This window comes from Anomalospiza imberbis, chromosome 3 (genome assembly GCF_031753505.1).
Source record: "Anomalospiza imberbis isolate Cuckoo-Finch-1a 21T00152 chromosome 3, ASM3175350v1, whole genome shotgun sequence".
Lineage (NCBI taxonomy): Eukaryota > Metazoa > Chordata > Aves > Passeriformes > Viduidae > Anomalospiza > Anomalospiza imberbis.
In genome coordinates this window covers 79,587,850-79,610,528 of record NC_089683.1, presented here as the reverse complement: position 1 = coordinate 79,610,528, position 22,679 = coordinate 79,587,850, and the positions used below count along the sequence as shown (strand labels likewise).

The window sequence follows — 22,679 nt, the reverse complement described above, 5'->3', positions numbered from 1 at the left end:
AGCACGTGAGAGTTCAGAGGGGAGACAACAGAGACAGGCACAGAAAGTAGAATGCATTAGACCAGGTGAGGTATAGAGGAAATGCATCTGATTGTTGGACAGGGGTAAGAAACAATATACACTGGAGATACATTTAAGGACAATTAATGAGCAGAGCAGGATCAGGTAGAGCAAAAAAGTGAGACTGCTGCAAGGTGTGATTTTTCATCAAACCAAGAGATTTTGGCATGTTTTTTCCATCCTGAGTGCTAAGAGGCATAGTAGTGGGCCTCAAGGCTTTGAGGTAGGGGCACCCTTTGCAATGCAGAGATTTGCAATTTTACTTCCCTGCACCTCCTACTTTTTGCCCCTCTTGCTGCTCTAGAGACAGAAATTGCTTCTTAAAATGTGATTGTGTATTACTTAATATTGAGCTCAAACTCGGCATTAGTCTTACTTTAATGAGCATAATAATATAACGTGTGTTCTTTCATCTGATGGAAAGCACTGGTAAGACAACTGGGGCCCTGAGTAAGATGGAGAAATTTACTCTTATTGTTATAGAAGCAATTTGTAGATTTTTCAATAATATTGAAAATATTTTTTCCAATAATTTTGATAAAGACTTAGACAAAAAAAAGTAAATACATCCTGATCAAGATAAAAACTTATTTTAAAAAGGAAAAAAATCAAATAAAAATTCAATACTTGAAATTTAAACTTTTTTTGTTTTATTTTAATTTTTCCTTTAAATATACATTTTAAAATTAGATTTATGATTTTATAACTTTAATAAACATTTCCAGAGAAATATATAAATGCAGATGTTATAAGAAACCATGTAACAGGGTCCTTCAAGAACAGTCATGTCACTGTAATACAAGCATGAACAAAAGTCACATAACCTCCTGGTATATAGCCCCTGAAAAAGAAACAAAAGTTTCATTATTTTCCTTTCATCTTCTGACTTTAGCCAAGAATAATCAGATCACCAGTGGGTCATCAGGTAGCACTCTCCTTGTCACTTTTCCCCCCTCTAATTTTCTTTTCAGACAGATTTACTAGCGCAGACAAGAATGACATGAATAGAATCATCACACATACGGTAATAGAATGGTTTGTGTTGGAAAGGACATTAATGACGAAAAATTTTTAATCTCCTTGCCATGGGCAGGGACACCTTTCACTAGACCAGGTTGCTCAAAGCCCCATCCAACTTGGCCCTGAACACTTCCAGGGATGGGACATCCGCAGCTTCCCTGGCCAACCTGTGCCAGTGCCTCACTACTCTTACGGTAAAGAACTTCTTCCTAACACCTAATCTAAACCTTCCTTTTTTCAGCTTGAAGTCATTCCCTTTTGTCCTGTAACTACATTCCCTTGCAAAATGTCCCCCTCTGACTTTCTTGTAGGTTCCCTTCAGGTACTGAAAGGCTGCTATAAGGATACCACCATCGTATTTGTGTAAATGAATGTACAGCAGAATGCAGGTCTCCACAACCATCTGTGCTTTATACAAATATCACATACATTCACATACTCGCAGGCATCTAATAATGAGCAAGAAATGAGGTGTTTGAAGGAGCAGGAGAGGATGCATTTCAGGGAAGCCTTTGCCCTAACTCAAATCACTGTTATGTTTTCAGGGTGTGTGACTCATCTGATGAGCTTTTTTTCCCTTCCCCACACAGGTAGAACAGTGAACAAGAAATAAATGACAGGGTTTTAACACATACTACTAGAGAGAAATTAGCAACTCTGAAGACTTAAGAAAGCGAAGTGCAACTCTTAGCTTGCACTTGCAGGCATTTTTTTAATTCTCTCGTTAAAATAAAAAACAGGGTAAGGATTCTTGATCACAACTTTTACTTCACTTTCATTGCCATTGAAGTGACAATAATTTAAAATTTTCTTAGTCCCCAAATTCTTCACATGCCATGAATAGATTGTTTTACACAGACACCAAGAAATAACTAAAAATTTCATAGAACATACATTCCACCCAGAACAGTGAAAAAAATTATGATCTGGTAATGGATATAGCAGGAAATATTTTGAAACATCATTAGTGACTAGGATGCGTGTCTCTGTGTTGACTTCAAATGCATGTGCATGAAGTGAGAACCTGCCCTATTAGCAAACAATGAAGGATATAAGGAGCCAGCTGAAGTTCTCCCACTAAAAAGCTGACTGCATAGCCACACCTGGTAAGAATCAATCCTCTCTTCACAGGGTCTGAACTTTAGCTATTGAACTTTACCTGCTAAGAACCCATTTAGAAGAAAAGAACACTAAACTGTACCTAAGGTGAGGGATGAAAGAATAAAATATGTAATTCTAAGAAAAGTAACATTTAGGAGAGACCAATCCAGGCAATTCAAAGACAAAAAATGAGCAGGCACAGCACAGAGACAGTCATTACAACAGGAAAGGGGCAAGTCTGGAGAGATAAGGATGCAGTAGAGGGTTAAGCAAAAGTAAGATAACCAGAGAGTAGTTGAGAACTACAAAGGAGGTCACAGATAATAGGTAGGAAGTCCCAAGACCTGCTTTTAGGGAAGATTAAACTGAGGTGAAATTGAATTTCTTTTCAGGCTGGGTGATGGAACTGTTCACTCAGATGGCTGGGCAATAGGGTTAAGAAACCCTGGTATTTGCTCAGGGGTCAACTCCAGCTGAGACAGAAGTCTCTTGGAGCATATTTTTCCCATCCCTTCTTTCATATATTTACCTTAGGAGCACATTTAAAGGAGGGGAGGGGGGGGTTGTCTGCTCCAGCAGGGAGTTTTAAGCTGTTCAGATTTGTCTGCCCATCAGATGCTCTCTTTGATCTTGTGAATTTGGAAATTTTATAAGAGCACACTGCACATTTCACCCCTACAGAGGATACATTATAAGGCAGCCCTGCTTTTGCAAGTAGTTCTTAATTTAAATCACCCCATTTTCTCTGAGATTTTAAACTAAGAATTATGTGTTTTTCCCACTGTTTTTCTCATTTTTGGATTCTTTTTCCCTCTTCATTGGAGCAAAGTCTGTCCCGTTGTTCCAAAACTAGTATAGTCATATGACAGGAAATGTCCCTATTTTTAAAAGGGCCAGGGATATGAGAAGGTAAAAAATAAGTTCAGTAAATACTCCAGAACAACAGAAAAAATAATCGAGAGACAGGGTGAGGAAATTACAATCATTTTCTTTCTGGTGTGGTTTATACACATCCTATTTTTGCTCATTTTCAAAGCAATCTTTGTAACCATCAAACCATATAGTAGAGTCCTCTTATTTTGTCTGTAATAACTTTTTATGCTCATGCTAATCTAAGTCAACTTAATTTCCAATTCTGTACAAATATTTCTTGGGCTCGGGTAAGTAAGAAGATGGTGATTCAGCCAGCAGGTCTCTCACTACTCTTCCTCACTGTCCTAGCACAGAGAGGGTTTGTAGCTGTGCTCTTCACACTGTTCCTGTCAGCAACACACAGCTCACCTCAGCTCCTTATACCCAGATTTGTTTCCTGAGTGTCCTGAGCAAGGTGGCCTCTGATTTGGCTGAATCCAGCTTTCTAACTACCTATGGTCTCTGTTTTGGTGCTTTTTCTCCTTCCTATCCCAGGAGTCAGAAGCTCTGTGCTTTCCTGCCTTCCTAGCACTCACAGCCTGCTGCTTAGGATTTAATTAACCCCAGATGCTCTCTTTTGCTGTCTGTATCTTCTGAAGAAAAGTCACCTACTCTTCTCTTTTGTCTCCACCTAATCTGTTTCTTCATTGTATTCCTGTATGGATTCATAATTAAAATCCATCTCCCCCATTAGTTTCAGCAGGACCACCCCATTGGGTGATTCTGCAAAAATTAATCCTGCTCATTTGGGGGTCACCGGACAAGTCCTGACCTGGTTTTGCCCTTGATGATTTCTCATCTCATTGATCCACTCTTCAATACGATTCCACTAACATTTGTACTGTCAGAACCAAGGGGATGCTAAACGGCATAATAAATCTGACAAGAAAGAAAATGTCTCTGCCCCACAGGAAAAGATTTAAAATAAATTATAACTTTGATAACTGCAGGACTTTGTGTTTATATATTGATAGCTTTTTTTGTCATAACAGCAAGAACTGGAAGAAAACAGCAGTAAACCAATATAAGCTATTTGCATAATGGACTTACTACTTGCAAATACTGATGAACAAGGTTCTCCTTGGCTAAGTTAGAGGGCAAAGACAATTTTCCTCGTTTTAACATCAGCCCTTTTTGTTCCCTAGTCAGGCTCCCATTGTCTGGTCTCTCTACTTCTCATATCCCAAATTTCCTTACTTTTTAATGACCAGAAAACTTTGGTTATAGCTCATTATCAAGGTGAATTCTCCCACAATTTTTTCTAGACATACAAACACAGAAAATATGTAAATAATAATCTGCATTTCATTTCTCCACCTTCAGATAACTGACTAAGTAAGGAATGTGACCCTCCACTGTGTTTCTGCAAACATACAAAAGCATCCATCATCTAATGAGAACACCCATCTCATTTAGATGCCTGAGCTTGAAGTGATCAATTACAAAAGAGAGACTGTATCTGTACATGAATGCCAAATATTGGCATGTTGGGACATGTGGACTAACAACATTTTGGAGAAGTTTGTCTTTTTGACATTTACAAAAGCCTTCCAGGTTCCATAAAATCCACATGGGCTTATGCTACCTTACTGAGGTACCATAAATTATGAATGAGTGGCATGGCATCTCAACCATCAGAAGACAGGGAAGACAGGAAATGGGGAAGGTAGTTTTGTCAAGATATGAACTCCACCTGTTCTTCTGTTTGCCATTTCCCCACTCTCAGGCAGGACAACCCAGAAAAAAGAAGGCAGTGGCCCCTAACAAGGTGTTTTCTTCACAAAAAACTGCCAAAGCCACTACTGGACCAGAGAACACTTTGTCATCTTTGAAGCTGCAAGTAAAAGTCCATTTTGTATCATTTCAAGAGTATCGCTTTTCAACTATTATGGCTTTATATGTTTTCTATTTCTGGAAAGGGCTCAGACCAAAAGCAAAGCTGTCGTGGTCAAGCACCACCTGAGTCAGAACTTCAAGATTTTCTGTGTCATGCAATAGCTCTGTTCTCCCAGCTGCAAATTATACATAATAATTAAAATCTCTGTTGCTTGCAGAGACTGTCCACAAGCCAGAAGTGTCCAAAACATAGATAAAGACAGTCCCTGTGAGCAAGGCCAAGAATAGCAATGTCAGTCTAATCTACGAGGCACACACCTGAGCTACAAACCAAAAAAAAAAAAAATCATCAAAAAAGAAGCCTCATTGGTCATAAAGGAATAAAGGCATTTCCTTTCTGTTTTCAGGAACTTTTCAGATATGCAGCTTTAAAGCACTGGACAAGAAAAAATCCTTCCTGATTTACATCTCCTGAAATAGATTTAATTAGTTGTGGAGTATTACAAAATGTCTAGGAAGTAGCCACTTGCTGATGTATTCACCTGGGAGTAATTTGAGGAACTGTTCTTCAGCCCTGTAGACATGCGAGATGAAAAAATAGACAGATCATTAGCCAACAATGAAATTAAAAAGAAAAATACAATGACTGGAAAAAGCAATTATCGCCTCCATTAAATTTTATCCGATTCTCTATCAACTGTGGCTGGACAAAGGGACGAACACTGGTGTCCCAACACTTCCTTGGTGAGTTGCTGCATTCAGGACAAGAGGAGATGAAATGTAGCCCCCTGCACAGAGGGTTAGGTAGGATTTTGGCATATCAAATCACGCACACCTGGGATCACAAAATGCTCACAGGGAGCTGAAGAAATAAAACTAGCACTGATGAATAATTCAGAGACAGGACCTGAATTTGGAGTCACTACTCAGACCTGGAGTAGCTGTTTTGCCTACAGAAGAGCCATTGGGATTTCTAAATAAAGTCATATTTTTCATAATGTGTATGAAGCAGTCAGCAAGAGTCCTCTTCTGCTCCCCATGGGCAATCATCTTGCAGGGCAGACCCCTGTTTCTGCTGATTCTTAGTAATTGCATGACTTTGTGAGTGGTCACAATAGTCTCCTGGATGCCACTGGACCAGCTATCCATGGCAAGGTCTGTTTGAACCTTCTCTCAGTTCTGGGTGGTGACTCCTGTGCTTTTCTGCACCTTAGAGACTTCCTTTCCTGAGGCATGGCACAGTCATTCTCCCCTATTAAGGTAACAGACTTATTAGGGCTACAGCTACTTTGCACAGAACAAGCTATTAAATTAACAAGAACCAGTAATTTTCTAGCTTATTCTCTCAACTGTATCCAGGAATATTATTAGAGCATCATTTTCCAAGAATGCTGTCAAATTAGGATCTCCAAACTAACAGGATAAAGTTTATTTTGAATACTTGTAATGTCTGTGAATAAATATGTATATTTCTTATTTCTATTTTTTAGGCTTGCTCTGAAGAATAGGTCATATTTAATGTCCACCATATGGGAAACAGCCCACCAAACGAAACACTACTTGGGATAATTTAATGGGTATTCAGAAGGACACAAAATTAATTAATTTTCCTTCTGGTTCTCAAATAGTACCTAGACAGAAGGGAGGCTTCATGAGATGCTAATTTTCTTTCTGTCCCAAAATACTGTAGGAATAATTTTCTTGATGCATTTTGCTATTTCAGATTCTTGTCCTGATCAGAAACTAAAAAATTCAAAGGATGAAGAAACGTGAAAGGTTAGCAAAACATATTTGAACCTCAAAAATGTTACATTTGCAGTTTTGGAGAAATCTAAATGTCATTTCATGCAAACAGATTTTCCCACAGCTCTCCTTAATTTTTAGAGAACATAACAAGAATACAGTCAAGAGATAAAACCAAGATTAATGAGACATAAGTGAGGCACTTAATAGTTGAACCTGTGGGATGATATGCACAGGAAAATGATGAAATGGTCATGAAGCATGATTCAAGAGTGAATTTCACAGGAAAAAATATGTATCACAGGAAATATATTTGCATTTTAAGAGGAAAGAACTCAATAACCCAGCAGGCATTTCCATTTCTAATTATTTGCTACTGTGATTCAGTGACTGGATTCTGGGTTTTGTGAAAATGCTTCTGTACGCTGCATGAAAGAGATCAAAAGTCATCCATTTTTATGCTAATGTAAAGGAGTTCAATCTCAATACAAGACCTGCCTTCACAGGCCCTTATAGAAATACAGCATCCAATTAAAAGCAGCCCAATACCTCTATTGACATGAAGCTCTACAGCAGCACGCACATTTGCAGTGTCCTACACCATCTTAGTAAATTCTTTTTAGGTAATTCATTGCTCAGGTGACAAATTTCTCAGCACCGTTCACTGGCAAACACAACCTGTATTTTCACATTTCCTCTCATCCAGGATCCTGAACCAGGAGTACAGAGCTGGGAAGTACCCACACTACAGAATATAAGAAAGAGGATAAATTATTTTGGAGTATTTTTGACAACTAGTGTAAAACACTGAAAGACCTTAAATATTTATTTTGCAAAATATGGACTATTTGTCCCATTTGTCCTAACATTTTCCTTGGAGAATAATATATTCTTTAAATGCTGTGATTTTTTTTTTCTTTAATGGCAATACTGAAGATTGTCTTTTCCCATTTTTTGTCACAGTAAATCACCAATCATAAATTTTAAATCATTTCTTTCAAAGGAAAGACATTTTATTCACACTGATTGCACTCCGATATAAAAGAGTTAGCTAATAATAAGCAAAACAGGAAATTATCAAGATGCCAATACTTTCAACGATATTCCTGAGAACAGATGAGTCTAGGTTTTATATTAGCCTTAAAGTTGCTTTAATATAAAGTTTCTTAGTTCCAATGTAAAAAATAATTTATGAGAAACACAGTTTCTGTATCACAAGGTGCTACATTTCCATGGCAATTTTAGAAGGTGACTTTTCACTACTTTCTGCATGTATGATTCTTACTCTATGAGTAATAGGGGTTTGTTTTGTTTTGTTTTGTTTCTGGAAGATTCATTTGTTGAAGATTAATTAATAAGTTTCAAGCAGTCTGCTTTTGCCTTACTCATCTGTCATGTTAAGGATTTGACCCTATCTGACAGCATGAATCAGAAACTGATAGCAGGGCCTCTCACTGCACCTTGTAAATTAAACACATACACAGGTACCCAAAATCAGTTTCCTTCCTCAAAGCCAGAACCTTCTGGGACAGAAGGACAGAAGCACAATCCAAACTGCTAGACTTCGGAAGAAAATTTGAGACAGGACAGGTAGCAATAAAAGAGACAGAAGAAAGTGAGGTTTTTCCTTCCTCTAGGTTTTACTGACATAATAAAGTTTTATTAAAAGAAGGATCCATCACATTGTTAAAAGGGTTCAAAACCCGGCTGCCTTTCTACGCTTGACTTTGACAATACCAGGAGAATGGAAGGAGGAGGATGGCAAAACTGGACACTGGCTGCCATAAGGAGTTCAAGTTCTTGGGATAGAGGACTGTGGCTTTTCATGTACATTATTTATGCTACAGTTCATAAGAAAAGGATTTAACATGTGAATAAACACAAGACTGAATTTAGGAAAGGCAAAAATTAGCATTATCAGAACAAAACAGGTCTCCAAAAGGTAGCTGCAGTCCTAAACTCCACACTATGCTGCAGGGCATGCAAGTGGCTGTCCCTACCACTGGCCCCTTGCCCAGGGAATGGGGTCATGTCCAGCCTCAGAGCCATGGCAGCCACGGGTCAACAGACAGACCTACTCATCTTCTCCATCCTGCCTCTGGGAGCTGGGGAAGAGGCTGAGTCTTGTCCCTTCTGACATCCCACACAGAGACAAGCCTGTAAGATCACTGTAGATGTGACTCACTCACATCCTTTCCCAGACTTCCTGGGAAGACCAACAGGGAAATGTTTAATAAACCCTGCAGCACCAGATTTGGGGAACACATAATTTACTATGAAAACATGGAGCAATGAGCCTTGCTAAGAATGCAAATACAATGCAAGACATTATATATTAAATGTTTGAGTCTCAAAAGGATACTCAGAGGAGTGTCACAGCTGTTAAACAGCCCTATGCCAAGTGCTCAGCACAGTACTGCTCTGAGACACTGCACTCAGAAGCCACCTGGGTGAAAGGCATCACCTGGGCATCCCTAGTGCTACTAAAGGCTTTATGGTAAAAATGAATCCATCAGGATGCCTTCTTTGTTCTGACTCACTTCCAATTTGGGTTATTCAACTATGACCTAAGACATCAGCTGGATTATATATTTATCCCTTCCCTTGATAGACTGGTACAGCATGTGACTACACGCCATTAAACAGCTGCTGGTTTTCCAGCAAAGCTGGCCATCATTCAGCCATGGATAAAATAGTTATGTACAGCACTTCATTGTGTCTAGCCATCCCAAGACAGCTGCTCAAGCAGTAAAGAAACAGATTTCAGGGAATTTGCCCCCAGCCCCATTTCTGAGGTGTTGCATGACCATGACCAGCACTCTCCAGCACAAAAGGCTGTGTAGTAAGGCCTCTTTAACTCACAGATGGGCGTGTGCTAAAAGGCCCATAATGAACTTTAAATAATGGGGAATTTGGTGTGGTTTTATAATGTCACTTTTTAAAATAAGGTATCCAACTCTCTATAGCTGCTGTAGGAAATCCTAATAGGTACTTCATTATTTTCTTCATTTTATTGTTTAGGGTTGAAGTATAATAATAGATATAACTTTTTCTATTTATTATTTTCTGATTGCCTATTGGACATTATGTACTTTTGCTTCAAACTCTTTCTCATTTGTAAACTTCAGCTGACAACAATTTATGAAGAACCATTTGAACCAAGAAGCATTTTTAATGAGTATATTTTGCAAAGGACAGCAGCACCACAAATAACACTAATTAATAGCTATATTTGATCTGGGGAGGAGGAAAAAGCCAATAGAAACTCCAATATTGATTTGTCCAATGATCTGCCTATTGTAGAATAGTAACCCTATGTGCTCTCCACAGTGTTCAATTTTCATTTCTTTTCATAGCATATGAAAGTACAACATCTGAGCAGAAATAAGAATTGGGAAATTCTCTTTCTGACAGCATACAGTAAGTAACATGTTTATTCTGGTGCTTGATCAGAAGCAACTTTAGTTTAATACTGCTGAAAAAACCCTTGACTGGAGAGACACATTTTCATTTCTTGCCTATTTGTTCAATATATACAAACTGATAAAGCAAAATAATTAGACTGACCAGCTTAATTCTTAAAGAAGAAAACAAGCAAATATTGTTTAGTTCTTTAAAGCTTTCCCAGTTGTGTTCTTTGTTTCCTGCATTTGTCAAAAGCTTACCATTTTCTTTCTCTCCTTGTTCCTTCAAGACCTTACTTATTAAATAAATGTGACTCAGTAAATATGATCCTCAAGAGTAAATGAGGATGCATGGAGAGTAGAGGAGGGCAGATTTCAGAGTCAAGGGCAAACAAGCCCTGCCCAAAGGTCTGTACTTCCCACACTATCACACAGAGCCTGTCATCCTGCAGCTACCAGCTTGTTCCGCATCAGCCAAGGCTCCTCCAATGTTGATACCGAATGCACTGATTCCCTAACCCTTGAGCAACCCTCCTAGCACAGCCCACCAAATTTCCTGCTCTAACTTCAAGACTTATTAGGTCTTTTGTCTTGAAGCCTAAGCTGCCTCTCAGAGCTTTCTGAGAGTATCTTATGCTGCCCCTGTCTTACTTCTTGTACTTTACATGAAACAGCCCCGTGTGACAGAATGTAACAAAAATTAAAACAGACTTCTTTAACAATATTGTAGATCTGCAACACAATGTAATAAAAACCACAAAGATTATAGAAATTATTCTAGAATATTTCAAAGAAGAGTTTAAAAATGTAGGGGCTTTGACTATATCCATATCTGTTTGGTATTAAAAAGAAAACAAACCTAGATGTGGAGAAATAGTTGTAGACATTAGAATGTTTTCAGGGCTGCAGTAAGTCTTTCTATCTGCGACCACCCTGAGGGACTACTGTCACACTGAGAAGTAACACAAATACAACACATTATCCTATTGTGATTTTCTGGAGGCCAGTTTTTATATGTAGGACACCTGGTAAGGGGGAATGACAGGGAAATGCCTCAGGCCTCAGGGCAGAGTGATCCAGCAGTGCCAGACCTCCTGCACCCTGGTCACTGCTTCCTCCTTCTGCCCAGCTCCTTGTTGACAGCTCAAGGGTTCTGCAGCCACCAGGACTGGCTCTGGGTTACAAGAGGGAGGGAGGGAAGAAGGGAGGGAAGGAGGGAGGGAAGAAGGAAGGGAGGGAGGATTTTAGATGGCAGGGACAGAGCAGCTGCAGAGAGAATGAGAGAGAAGTTAGGATTTGGTTTGCCACAGGACCACAGACCATTTCATTGAGATAACCTTGCTCCAGATTTTTTCTATAGGGATACTTCCTGATCAGTAGAAGGGAATGCCTAACTGACTGCTTACCAGTATTCTCTGCTTTGGAAACCAAATTAATAGCGTTTCTCAGGTATGTGCATTTTAATACCAGTATGTGTTTGGATTTCTTCCAGGTTTGACATTTACTGTGAATTTCCAGGATTTATGTTCTGGAATTTCCTTTGTAAAGCAATATGAGATTTACAGATAGTCAAATACCCCTCTAGTAGAGCAGGCACTGTTGTTGTAAAAACATGGTCCTCAAATGCAGAAATTTCATATGTGAGCCCATGATGGACCAGAATTTCTGATGGGACTTACAAAAAACATTAATTCTTAGTTACCTCAAGGGCCAAAACTCATTGAGCATAACGACAATAAACACATGGTACAGCCTGATGAAATTTCTTCTAGTGGCCAAAGCCTAAAAGGCCGCCCCAGACGGTTCTCTTTGATTAATCCATGGTCAGGAAGAGGAGGCAGCAGCACCCCCAGAGTCAATTGCAAGCTCATCAAGGCACAGACATCACCTGAGCTGCTGCATCCTGTGTTTCTGTGGCAGACATGCAACATATTCTTTGATCTCCATGTGATTAGCTTCCAAGAATATTAGAGGTGTTTTGCTGGATGTTAACCTCCAGTTACTAAACCCAGTGATGCTGCCTGCTCACACCACCACCACACTGTATAGATGATCTCATCTTTCAGGGACTTTGCACATCCAACCCAACCACCTTGCAGAGCACTGGGTCCCTGCAGCAAATCAGAATGAAGGGGAGGCTCACTGTCTGGCTCTTCCCCTACTTAGTGTCTGTCCTCTGAACATTCCAGTGTGTGTTAAAAGAGCAAAATTGGGCAAATGGGCTCCAGCTGGCTCTGCATTATTTTAAACAGGTATTATGGAGGCAGAAGAAGACATACATTTAGCCAGAGCCACAGAGAAATGCAGTATTTCTTTTTAAATATGCATAGACAATTTAAAAAGAAAAATACTATGATTGCTTCAGGACTGCCTTTGGCTCTGATTAGAAACAGCTGAGCAAAACCAAATCCTCAGCTGTTTCTGCAGCGAGATTAACACCTGTTGAAGATGGAATAAAAATATGTGACAGAGTTTAAAAGCAAATATCAAAAGATCATTACTGTAAAACTAACAGCAACATCGCATCCCCACCCTGTCACACTACATCATTCCTGGGAGGGAAAAAAGCACTTAACACATCTATAGCACATAAGCGACATGTGCATGTATTTTCAGCTCTTCATCCACAGCTGGAAGAATGGCTTCTCGACCCTGTTATCCAAAGAAAATTTACAGATGGTATCAGGTTGTCATGAAATAACATCTAACCAGGCATGCCATGTTGGCTTAAGGCAGACAGCTGTATTACAGCCTGTGTTGTTATAGCTCATGCTAGTGTCCCATTTGGGGCAGGAGGAGCATTCTTAGTGTTCTACAGGGCAACCCTTGAGGTACATACAGACTGGGGAACAAGAAGATGAAGAGCAACTCCATGGAAAGGGGCTTGGGAGTCCTGGTCACTGATAAGTTGAACATGACTTAGCAGTGCCCTGGCAGCCAGGGAGGCCAACCCTGTTCTGGGAGCCATCAGGCACAGCATCACCAGCTGGGCAAGGGAGGGGATTGTCCTGCTCTGCTCTGAGCTGGGGCAGCCTCACCTCAAGTGCTGGGGACATACAGACGTATGAAAGACATTAAGCAATTAGAGAGCATCCAGAGGGCAACAGAGATGGTGAAGGACCTTGTGAGGGGAAGCTGTATGAGGAGCAGCTGAGGTCACTTGGCTTGTTTAGCTTGGAGAAGAGGAAACTGAGAGGAAACCTCATTGCACTTCCCTCATGATGGGAAGGGCAGGCACTGATCTCTTCTCTGTGGTGACCAGTGACAGGACCCAAGGGAATGGACTGAAGCTGTGTCATGGGAGGTTTAGGATCTTCACCCAGAGGGTGGTTGGACACTGGAAGAGGCTCCCCAGGGTGTGGTCACAGCACCAAAGCTGACAGTTTGGACAATGCTCTCAGGCACATGGTGTGGCTCTTAGGGTGTCCTGTGCAGGGCCAGGAGTTGGACTAAATGATCCTTGTGTGTACCTTCCAACTCAGGATATTCTGTGTGTGATTTCCCACATTTCTCTTCCCATGTGCTGCAGGCACAGTAGGCACATGTTGTACCTCCCTTTCTGTAGGCTGAAGACAGCCTCCTGCCCCAGGGACCAGAGTTTCCCCTCGACCTCACAATGCCAGCCTTGCCCCAAACAGTATCAGAAAAGAAGGTCTGGCACTGCTGGAGCTCCCCCACCACCCCAAAGTGCCTTTCCAAGGGCAGCAGAAAAGTGCCAGGCCCTGTGTGCTGCTCAGTAAGATCACTGCATTTCTCTGAGGCTGATGCTGAAAGTGAAATAAATTACCTCACATTTTTGACCCTAAATCAGAGTTTCTTTCCTGATGAAGGCCAGCTGCAGGAGCACTCCAGATCACAGTCTGCTCCCCAGTTCATCAATGTGGAACTGTGCAAAGAAGGGGCTACCAGGCTCACCCCAGGATGCAGGATTGCCCACCCTCCCAGGAAGGGAAGCACACCAGACAATACTGAAGTTTTCACTTGCAGGCTCACTGAGAAGATGCCTCAGGAGTGCCCTGTGGTGCAGACATACACCAATATGCACCACACCACAGCTGTGGGCATGGTTCACCCCTGCCCCGAGAGGAGGAGCCCACAGCTGTGACCACTTGGATGGTGGTGGTGGGGACACAGCCTGGGGCTGCACCCTCTGGGCACTGATTAGACCTCCACAACCTCAGGCATGTGAATTGTCACTTACTCCCTTCAACAGTAAACACTGCAGTTGTACCTGAGCCACATTTGGGTGTGCTCCAAAGCTGCCTAGGGTGGTGGAGAAGATGAGCCATTGTTACCCAGGCTTCCCACTGGCATCTTCCCTCCCGCTGCTAGAGACTGCTGCCACCTCTAGTCATGTAAAAACGTGGCTGAGGCAAAGGCCACTATTCCTGGCTTTCCTCTCTGCAAACTGACAAACTGCAGCTTGCTTCTCTCCTGCACATGTCATTCTTCAGGCTGGAAAAGCTGCTGAAATGGCCGTGTCCAGTGCATGTCCCTGCACAGGTTCCCCTCTCCCAGTGGAGGCAAAAGCTCAAAGATTTACACAGGCCAAAAGTTTTGAAGCATGTCTCCTGAAAGCCAATTTATTTTTATTCCAGGAGGTATTAATAATAGAAAAGCCTGGGTTCTGTTGGGTGATCTCTTTATTTTTTCTCTGGTCATTTATTGCAGCTCCATTTACTTCTTCTTCTAATTTCAATTTCTGTTCTTGTTTCATTTTGATTCTAGTTTCTTCAAATATTATGCACATAATTTAAGTAGCAGTATTCAGAAAAAAAAAAACCTGTGTAACCCAGAAGCTATGAAAGGATGAAAAATGCAGGGAGCACAGAGATTGAGAAAAAAATACTGACACTTTATTCTATTTTCTTTCAGTGTTGTATATGGAATGTTGTATTCCTTATATTATTAAATTTTTTTTTTAAAAATAGGAAGGGTTCTGAAAATATACTTCAAAAGGATAAAGAAAGACTATCCATAATAAGACAGACTGCAAAGATTTACAGATAGAAATGAAAAAGATTATATGCAGTAGGTATATCTAATAATGAATTTTTAGAGAAAGTAATTCAATTCATCTTTGTTCCATGCAAAAAAGGAAAGTTGCTACCCCTTTGGACTAGAATTTCTTTCAAGGCTTGGTGAAAGTCTATTTATTCATATAAATTGTCACATTTTCACTAAGTCATTGGATAGGATTAAAAGTAATTCAGCATAAATATCCACACATTATTCTTAGTGCATTATTAAAGAATTGATTGCTTTATACTGTTCACCTTGAAATATCTTGCTTATACCTCTGGAACATCTGATATTATCACCTTCAGTTAGTAGCTGGACTAGGCTGACCAAGAATGGAAATATTGGGGTTTCTGTAACTGTACAGACTTCTCCAGGTTCAAGTGAGAAGAGTAAAACCACCTATTTATTCTTAAATGCAGTAGTCTATTACTTGGAGCACTTAGTTTAAAAAAATGTAACATTTTGCATGTCAAATTCTGCAAACTAAAAACATAGAAAAAAAGAGGCTACTGAAACTAAGACAAGGTTAATAAATCTTTTTAATGCTTGAATAGCTAACAAGGAAGGGCATGCAAGGACAGACTTATTGATGTAATCATTACCAAAAAAGGATTTTGTGTCACCTACTACAGAAGCGTAGAATTTAAAACATTTGAAATTATTGCCTGAACACGAATTTCCTTGGGCCAAAATACCATATTTCTGGTAATTGCTTCATGCATTATCTGCAATCACAAATTATTTCACTCTGCCATTCACATGAAAATAATCCAAGGACTGCTGATGCAAGTTCAAACCTATTTTTTCTGTCAAACCTATTTTTGGGCTGTCACTTTCAGGTGAATGTTGTAGAACAGCGTTTTTCACTGCCAGGTTCTTTCAACCATATGGGTCTGTCTGGCTAAGGAGCACAGAATCAGAAAAGAAGTGGTAGAACCCTCTGTTTACAGCTTTTAATGGTTTCTTTATTTCTACAATTAGCACTGTTTATTACAGAAGGTAATTATTTTCCTCTCACATCCCAGTTTTAAGGGTCCCCCATTTTAAGAATCATCAGATCTCACTGCTTGAAGAGGCAGTCATGGAGGTTTCCTCACTAAATGCAAAAGTTACAGTATCAGACAGAAACTGCCACCTACATTGTTATAATAGTGTTCTCCCTAAAACGAGTCTTTAGAGCATGGTTTCTGTTCAAAACTTGCACAAAGTAATCAAAATGAAACTTCTGTTAATTGCCTGAGCTATCCGAAGTTCCCAAGTAATTTGACAAGAAGCAATTAGCTTCATATTTTCCAGAGGGACGCTTTGAGAGGGAAAACAAGGTAGGGGGAATGCGGTATCCTGTGGAAAGGCGAGATTTCAATGACTTGCATTTTCTTGTATTTATGGATATAATGCTACAAATGTAGTTTGAGATTGTGACAAAAGCCTGTATGTCCCATAATGGAGGATGTCTTTAGGTCCCTGTTTGAAGCACTGCTGGGCAGGCAGCCATGGCAGCAGGCTACCAAGCTCTGCAGCTGCCCAGGGAGCCAAAGGCTTGGCAAGACCTTGGCTGTGGGCTACCACAGTTACATTATCATCTGTTTCAAACCAGGTTGGGCATGACCATATGAACATCAGGAGCAGTTTTGGCAAGAGAGCACATGTGGCTACACAGCTCCATTTTTTCTCTTTAAAAACACACTTGAGCTGAAGATGAAAAATATTGATCCTTTTTGACCATGCATGAAAGACAGCACAAGGCAGAAGTTATTGAATCCACATGTGAAATGGAAGAAATTGAGCCCATTTCTTTGTGAGCTGGTTTGGTTATTACAGAAGTAGTCCACCAGGTAGAGCACACCACAGACAGGGCTGTAGACTGTACAGTAACCTGCCAGCCCATGTCCATGATGAAGAGAGAAGGGCTCTGGTAGAACAACCTTCTCACAGAAGGCTGTGGCTGTTCATTACAAAGCCAGCAACAGATCCACATGCTCCACATGCTCCTTTGAGAACAGCCTGGTGAAAATCCAGGATTTGTTCCCCATGCACTCAGGTACCAAGGTAAGCATCTTGGCAAAGGAAATCACATTTTTCTGAAAAATAGTTACAATCTCATTACCAAGGGCTGGAGTTTTCCTTTGATTTTTTCTTCTTTTTTTCCCCATTTGGTCAAAGCAGAAATCAAATGGACAGGTTTAATAATTATAGGCAGTGTGCTTTGGCAAGCTCAGTATCTCTTTTCAAGCAGTAGCAGCTGAATATAGCAGGCAATTCCCAGCCTCCTACCCCAGAGTGGGTAATCTCTGTCTTCCTTTGCTGTGTATTTCCTCAACTGCCAAGTACTAAACAAACATAGAAGGAATGCTGTCAGGTCACATCAAGACCTGAAAATTTAGAATTTCTACCTACCAACATGAACAGGACTATGCAGACAACAAAACCTTTACTTTTACCTCTATATCAAAAAAAATAAGTTAACATGTAAGGTAGAAACCTCTATATTTCAGTATTGCAGAGGTTCATCTCTGCACAGGTTCACTTGGGCAATTGAGTAAATTGCCAAAGTGAATTTAGGTCTCTCACTGTTGCTAGAGGCGAGGGAATTGGGGGAGAGGGGGGAAGAATACAAAAAGGAAAAGTAAATTGCATTTTTTAAAATCCCTCCATATTTCAACCTGGGGAGTTTGATTTAATGTGGTAGGTGTTCTTGGAAGTGAGCATTCCAGATTCCATGTGCTTTTTGAGCTTTAATTAAATAATTTGAAAAAGAATACCATATGTGCACAGACTTCTCAAGGGATAAGCATGTAAATTTCTATGTTGATATTTGCAGACTGTTGAACTCATACCAGCATGGAAGGAGGCTTAGGGATTTTTCATTTCTTCCAAATAGCTGCCTGAGCAGCTAGGAAACAAAGTGGGCATCCAGTAATCTTTGTCACATTCTCCAAGGTTCAAGCTCCCCAACAAAGAAGCTACTGCATTGCTGAGAAATTTTGCCAGAAAGAAAATACACCTTTATGAGTGTTTTTGTTCTCCCATAGTAATAATAATAAAAAAAAAAACATTAAAGCACACATAATGCAGCAGTCAGTACCTATTCTAGCTGTGCAGTAAAAAGCAAAAGGAGCCCAGAAGAACAAAGGGAAGGCGTGAATAAGTGCTAACACAGGCACCAGGTGGAGCATGACTGACTCACTCACTCACCCGGCTTGTTTTTATGTACATCAACCACAAGACAAACTCCACTGTTATGTGCAGCTTTGATAAAACATAATTAGTTGTTGATTTAGCAACCATGGAAAAAAAAAATAGGACAGTAATCATGGCAGGGTGAAAGCATGAAACACCACAAAAAGGAGCTGAATTAGCCCCTGCAGCCAGCAATTTTTTCAACTCTTTGGGTAGTTTGTCAGACTGTAACAATAGAAGTGATTTTGGAAATAGGAGCAGTTGATAAAGTGGCAATGCTGCTGATTGACATCCCTCTTCCAAACTAAAGACTTGCTTGTGAATCTGCAGTATAGAATTCTCTCAAGAAAATATTTTAAAGCCTGAGTAACTACTGCAAGTGTTGTTTCTGATCAGAAGGATGAGGTGAGCAACATCTAGCCAAATGGGGGTACAAGGAGGCAGGAGACAACCAGACCTGAGGTTTAATTCTGAGAGAAACTCACAGCTCTCTCATCAAAAAGAAAGGTCATCTCTATGCCTTCTGCTGAATAAAAAATACAAGTATTGAAAGTAACAAAAATCAGTCCCAGGCCTCACTGCAGCCAGTGTGGAAAAGCCACTAGCATCAACTGATGTAAATATCGGCTGAATCCTGCTATTAAAAATACAGAAAATATTTTCTGTTAGGAAGAAAACACTGGAATTAGCCTTTGCATTCATTAGAGGTACATATTACAGGGATTATGCATTTATTAAAATATGTAACATAACTGCAGTTTTAGGAAAAGGCTCTGAGGTCTTGCAATATGATTCCATTTTTTTAGTTTGTGATCTCTGGGATCACAGACTGAGAAGAGAGCTTTCACCCAGCCACTTTATCATTCATCTCAGCTGCCTCTCTGCCACAGTGGAAATTCATTCCAAAAAAGCTAACCTGAAAGTTCCAATTTAACTTGCTGCCCTGTATTTATGCTTAGCATGTTCCCTTATAGAAAACTATTTTTGAACCAGCATATTATACACAACTGCAATTTCCTTTGCAAAATTTTGTGCAGGAGAAACAACAGCATCATGTTTGTAACGATAAGACTCAATATGGGCACAGTTTTGTGTTTTGTTTTGGGGTTTTTTTTCAGCTAAGCTCTAGAAAGCAAGAGACCAACTCAAGTTTTATTAAAATATAAAAATGGTGTTCTGGAGTTGAAGGCAATCCTAAACTTCCTATTACCTCAGAATTTTGCCCTTTTGCCCTCAAAACAATTCCAGATTGTGGGATCTCTCAGCTGGAGATGGTTTTATATTTAAAAATTCTTAACGTTCCAGTGCATTCTAACTTAAATTCAATAGTAAACTCAGCTTAAGAGGTTCAGCGTGGAAGTTAAATTTTGATAAAGTTTATCGTAATCAAAAGATCTGTCAAGGCAGGCTTCTCTTTTCCTGGCTCTCTTTAATCTTGAGTTTTTACTTAAACAAAAAAATAGAGAAAACCTCACACTTTCCTAACTCTGAAGGAACTTTATTAGAATGAAAATTACTGACCCAAAGTTTATTCTCCTTCAGCTACTCTTGCTTGGGACAAATTCTCCTTACACTTCTTCAGTCACCCTCCTCTCTGATGTTCTGCACAGTTTTGAAAAAAAAATACATATACATATATATATATATATATATATATGTATATGTATTTTAAAAAAATATATGTATGTATAAAAAAAATACATATACATATATATATATATATACATATGTACACTGGGAAAAAAAAGAAGTTAAAATCCAAGCATTAATCTTACTCTTAATAAAATGAGAAATACACAATGCCTTAAATCTCAAATATTAAATCAGTTGTTCTTATGAGATAAATTCTTATTGTCACCCCAGTTGCACAGACAAGAGTCCTGATTCAATGGTTTAATAACTTGTTCAAAGGGAGAAGCAAGTGTGTGTAAGCTCATGCTGGCTAGAATGGTGAGAATTTGAGCTGCACAATTTCTCCTACAGTGTTGACAGAATGTTGCCCACCATACCAAATAAAAAAAATGGAAATAAAACCAGAACTTTGCATTTGAAAATTGGGCATGCATGACGTCAAATCAGTAGGTTTCAGGCAGGAACCTGAAACTGCCCTTTTGGTCCTGTGTTGGTCCTTTGGCATTTTAACATCTAGCAGTGACTCTGGCAATAAAAATCAAGAGGATAAAGAATGATAACAAATTCAGAAATGGTACTTTGAAAATATGAGATTAAAATACAGTTTGAAAAAAAAGCTTATATACAGATTGCATAAAAAATGTAAGATTTTATGGTAAATTTCATATTGATAAATACTGTTGTATAAAACTTATGAAAACAAAGATTCCTGCTGAGAATCTGTCCAGTTCATTTCTAAGACATAAAGCAAGAACTTCTAAAATGTAGCTGAGGTGATGAGACACCCATTACATTTTTATTTCTTAATTTTGCTGACAGACAATATTGACACCACTTGTTGCCAAGTTGTTCTGGCGTTTATTTATCCCAAACAGCTACTTTAAAAAATCGCTTTTGAATGTTGAGAGCACTCCACAGAATAATGACATGGTGCAGTCTTGAAAGCTGTGCCTCATCAAATATAATGGCAGTTCCCTCAAAAGCAGTCAGCTGTGTTCCTGCTATTTAGTGATATGTATCCATATGATGCATTTTAGTCTGTTGAGGTATCCATTTCTGTGGCTTTCAAAGCACAATATTCTTGTGATTTAAAAAGTTTTTTTTTTTCAAATGATACTTGATGTGTAAGAGTGCATTTGAGCCCTGTTATACCAAATTTCAAGGCTCGTCCTTGGAAGAAAGTACTACAAATGCGATTGAGGGACATCTGAAAATTCAAACATGCTTTGACTTCAGGACAGAAGCTTGTATTGCTGGAAAAGGACTGACATTTAAGGTCTTCTAAAAATTCTGGGTATTTGGAATTATCGCACCAGCCAGCAGCATCAGTATTTCACAAGTCTTTTCCAAAAGCAGGAAAGCCCTGATTTCAAATAGGGTTGTGACCGCTTCCATTTCCCGCTTCAACTGTAGTTCTCACCACTGTTCTGCAAGTGTGAAGGAGTAAGAGAGTTCAAGAGGCAGTTACACTCATTTGTCTTAGTCATCTACTTTATTTTGTTAGGTAGAAAACACCCAGGTCTTTTTATATTCTTCAGTTTCCTAGTTCTAAAATATAGCTTTATATTTCCAGATGTGCACAAATTTCTCTGAAAAAGAGAAGAGGTGGGAAGGAAAGTTCCTGAAGCTTAAAAGTTATATATAACATTGCATAAAATTGCTCTTTAATGTATTTTCTGGGGCTTTTGTTTGATCCTGAAAGACCTGAAATTGTTATCTGCAATTTCTGGTAAATAACTTCTGACAAACTTCTGCTTGTCAGAAGTGCACTTTTCTGAGACTGTGCTACATATGATGGCACTTGGGAGGTGGGGGTAGGATTTACTCATTACTGAGGAGTAGGATCTGAAGAAGCAAGCTAGATAATTGGCTCTGAAATGGTGGTTTCACCATAAAATAACCCAGCTCAGTGCTACATTTCTGTCTGGCTCTGGGAAAATGTGCTTTTTGAAATTCCTGGCTAAATAGACACTGCTTTCATAGATCGTCAGAGTTCATGAACACTGTGTGTTTTCATCAAGTTAGCAATTTGGTTTCATTCTGATCCGGTGCTGCAGTCAATTTGTTGATTTGATTTTGATTTGATGCCTGTAATGATCCACTTTTACTTTCGTGGAATATTAATGCTAGATTGGCTTTGATTTCATGGTTTTATTTTACTTCAAGTTTTTTAACAAAATATATTGAACTGATCCTTCAAATGGGATTTTCAAAAGTGCCAAATGTGCACAATTTTTTTCAGTATGCAGCACCACTGCAGAGTCTTTGAAGACATGGGTAAGTAAGAGCTAGCCAACCCAAAGTACCAACCAGCTCTCAGTACAACAAGGAGTTTGCTCAGTACAGCAGTAAGCATAACAAAAGCATCATCCAATGCAGTAGGTATTGGCGGGTAAGGGGAAAAGCTCTTTTTCCTTTTGACTTATTTTTAATTTTTTTTAGAGTAATCTTTTTCAACAATGTGTAAGACAGAACAGAACTTCCATGCTTATGTACCATGAGCCACCCAAGGACACTTCTGGACAGAGAAAAAGGGTGTTTGCACACCCAGACATGGCTATCTGTAGTGTCCAGCTAAAGCCCACATGCCACCACACTGCAAGAGGAGACAGAAGGCTGCGCTCACATTCACCACTTGCAAGAACTTATTTGTTCCACCTGTCATAGACCAGTCCTCTAAGTTATATGCCTTGCACTGGGTAGAGCAATAGCCCACAGAGCATGCAGAAATGCAAATGCAATTTCTGCGTTCAGCTGAGGGGTTTTTGA

General features: G+C 39.6%; 1 long non-coding RNA gene across 2 annotated transcripts in view; it reads left to right on the top strand.

Moving 5' to 3' along the window:
• LOC137471211 (uncharacterized) overlaps window positions 1-22,679 on the top strand; it is a 462,192-nt gene that overhangs the window by 368,179 nt on the left and 71,334 nt on the right. The window lies entirely within an intron of this gene.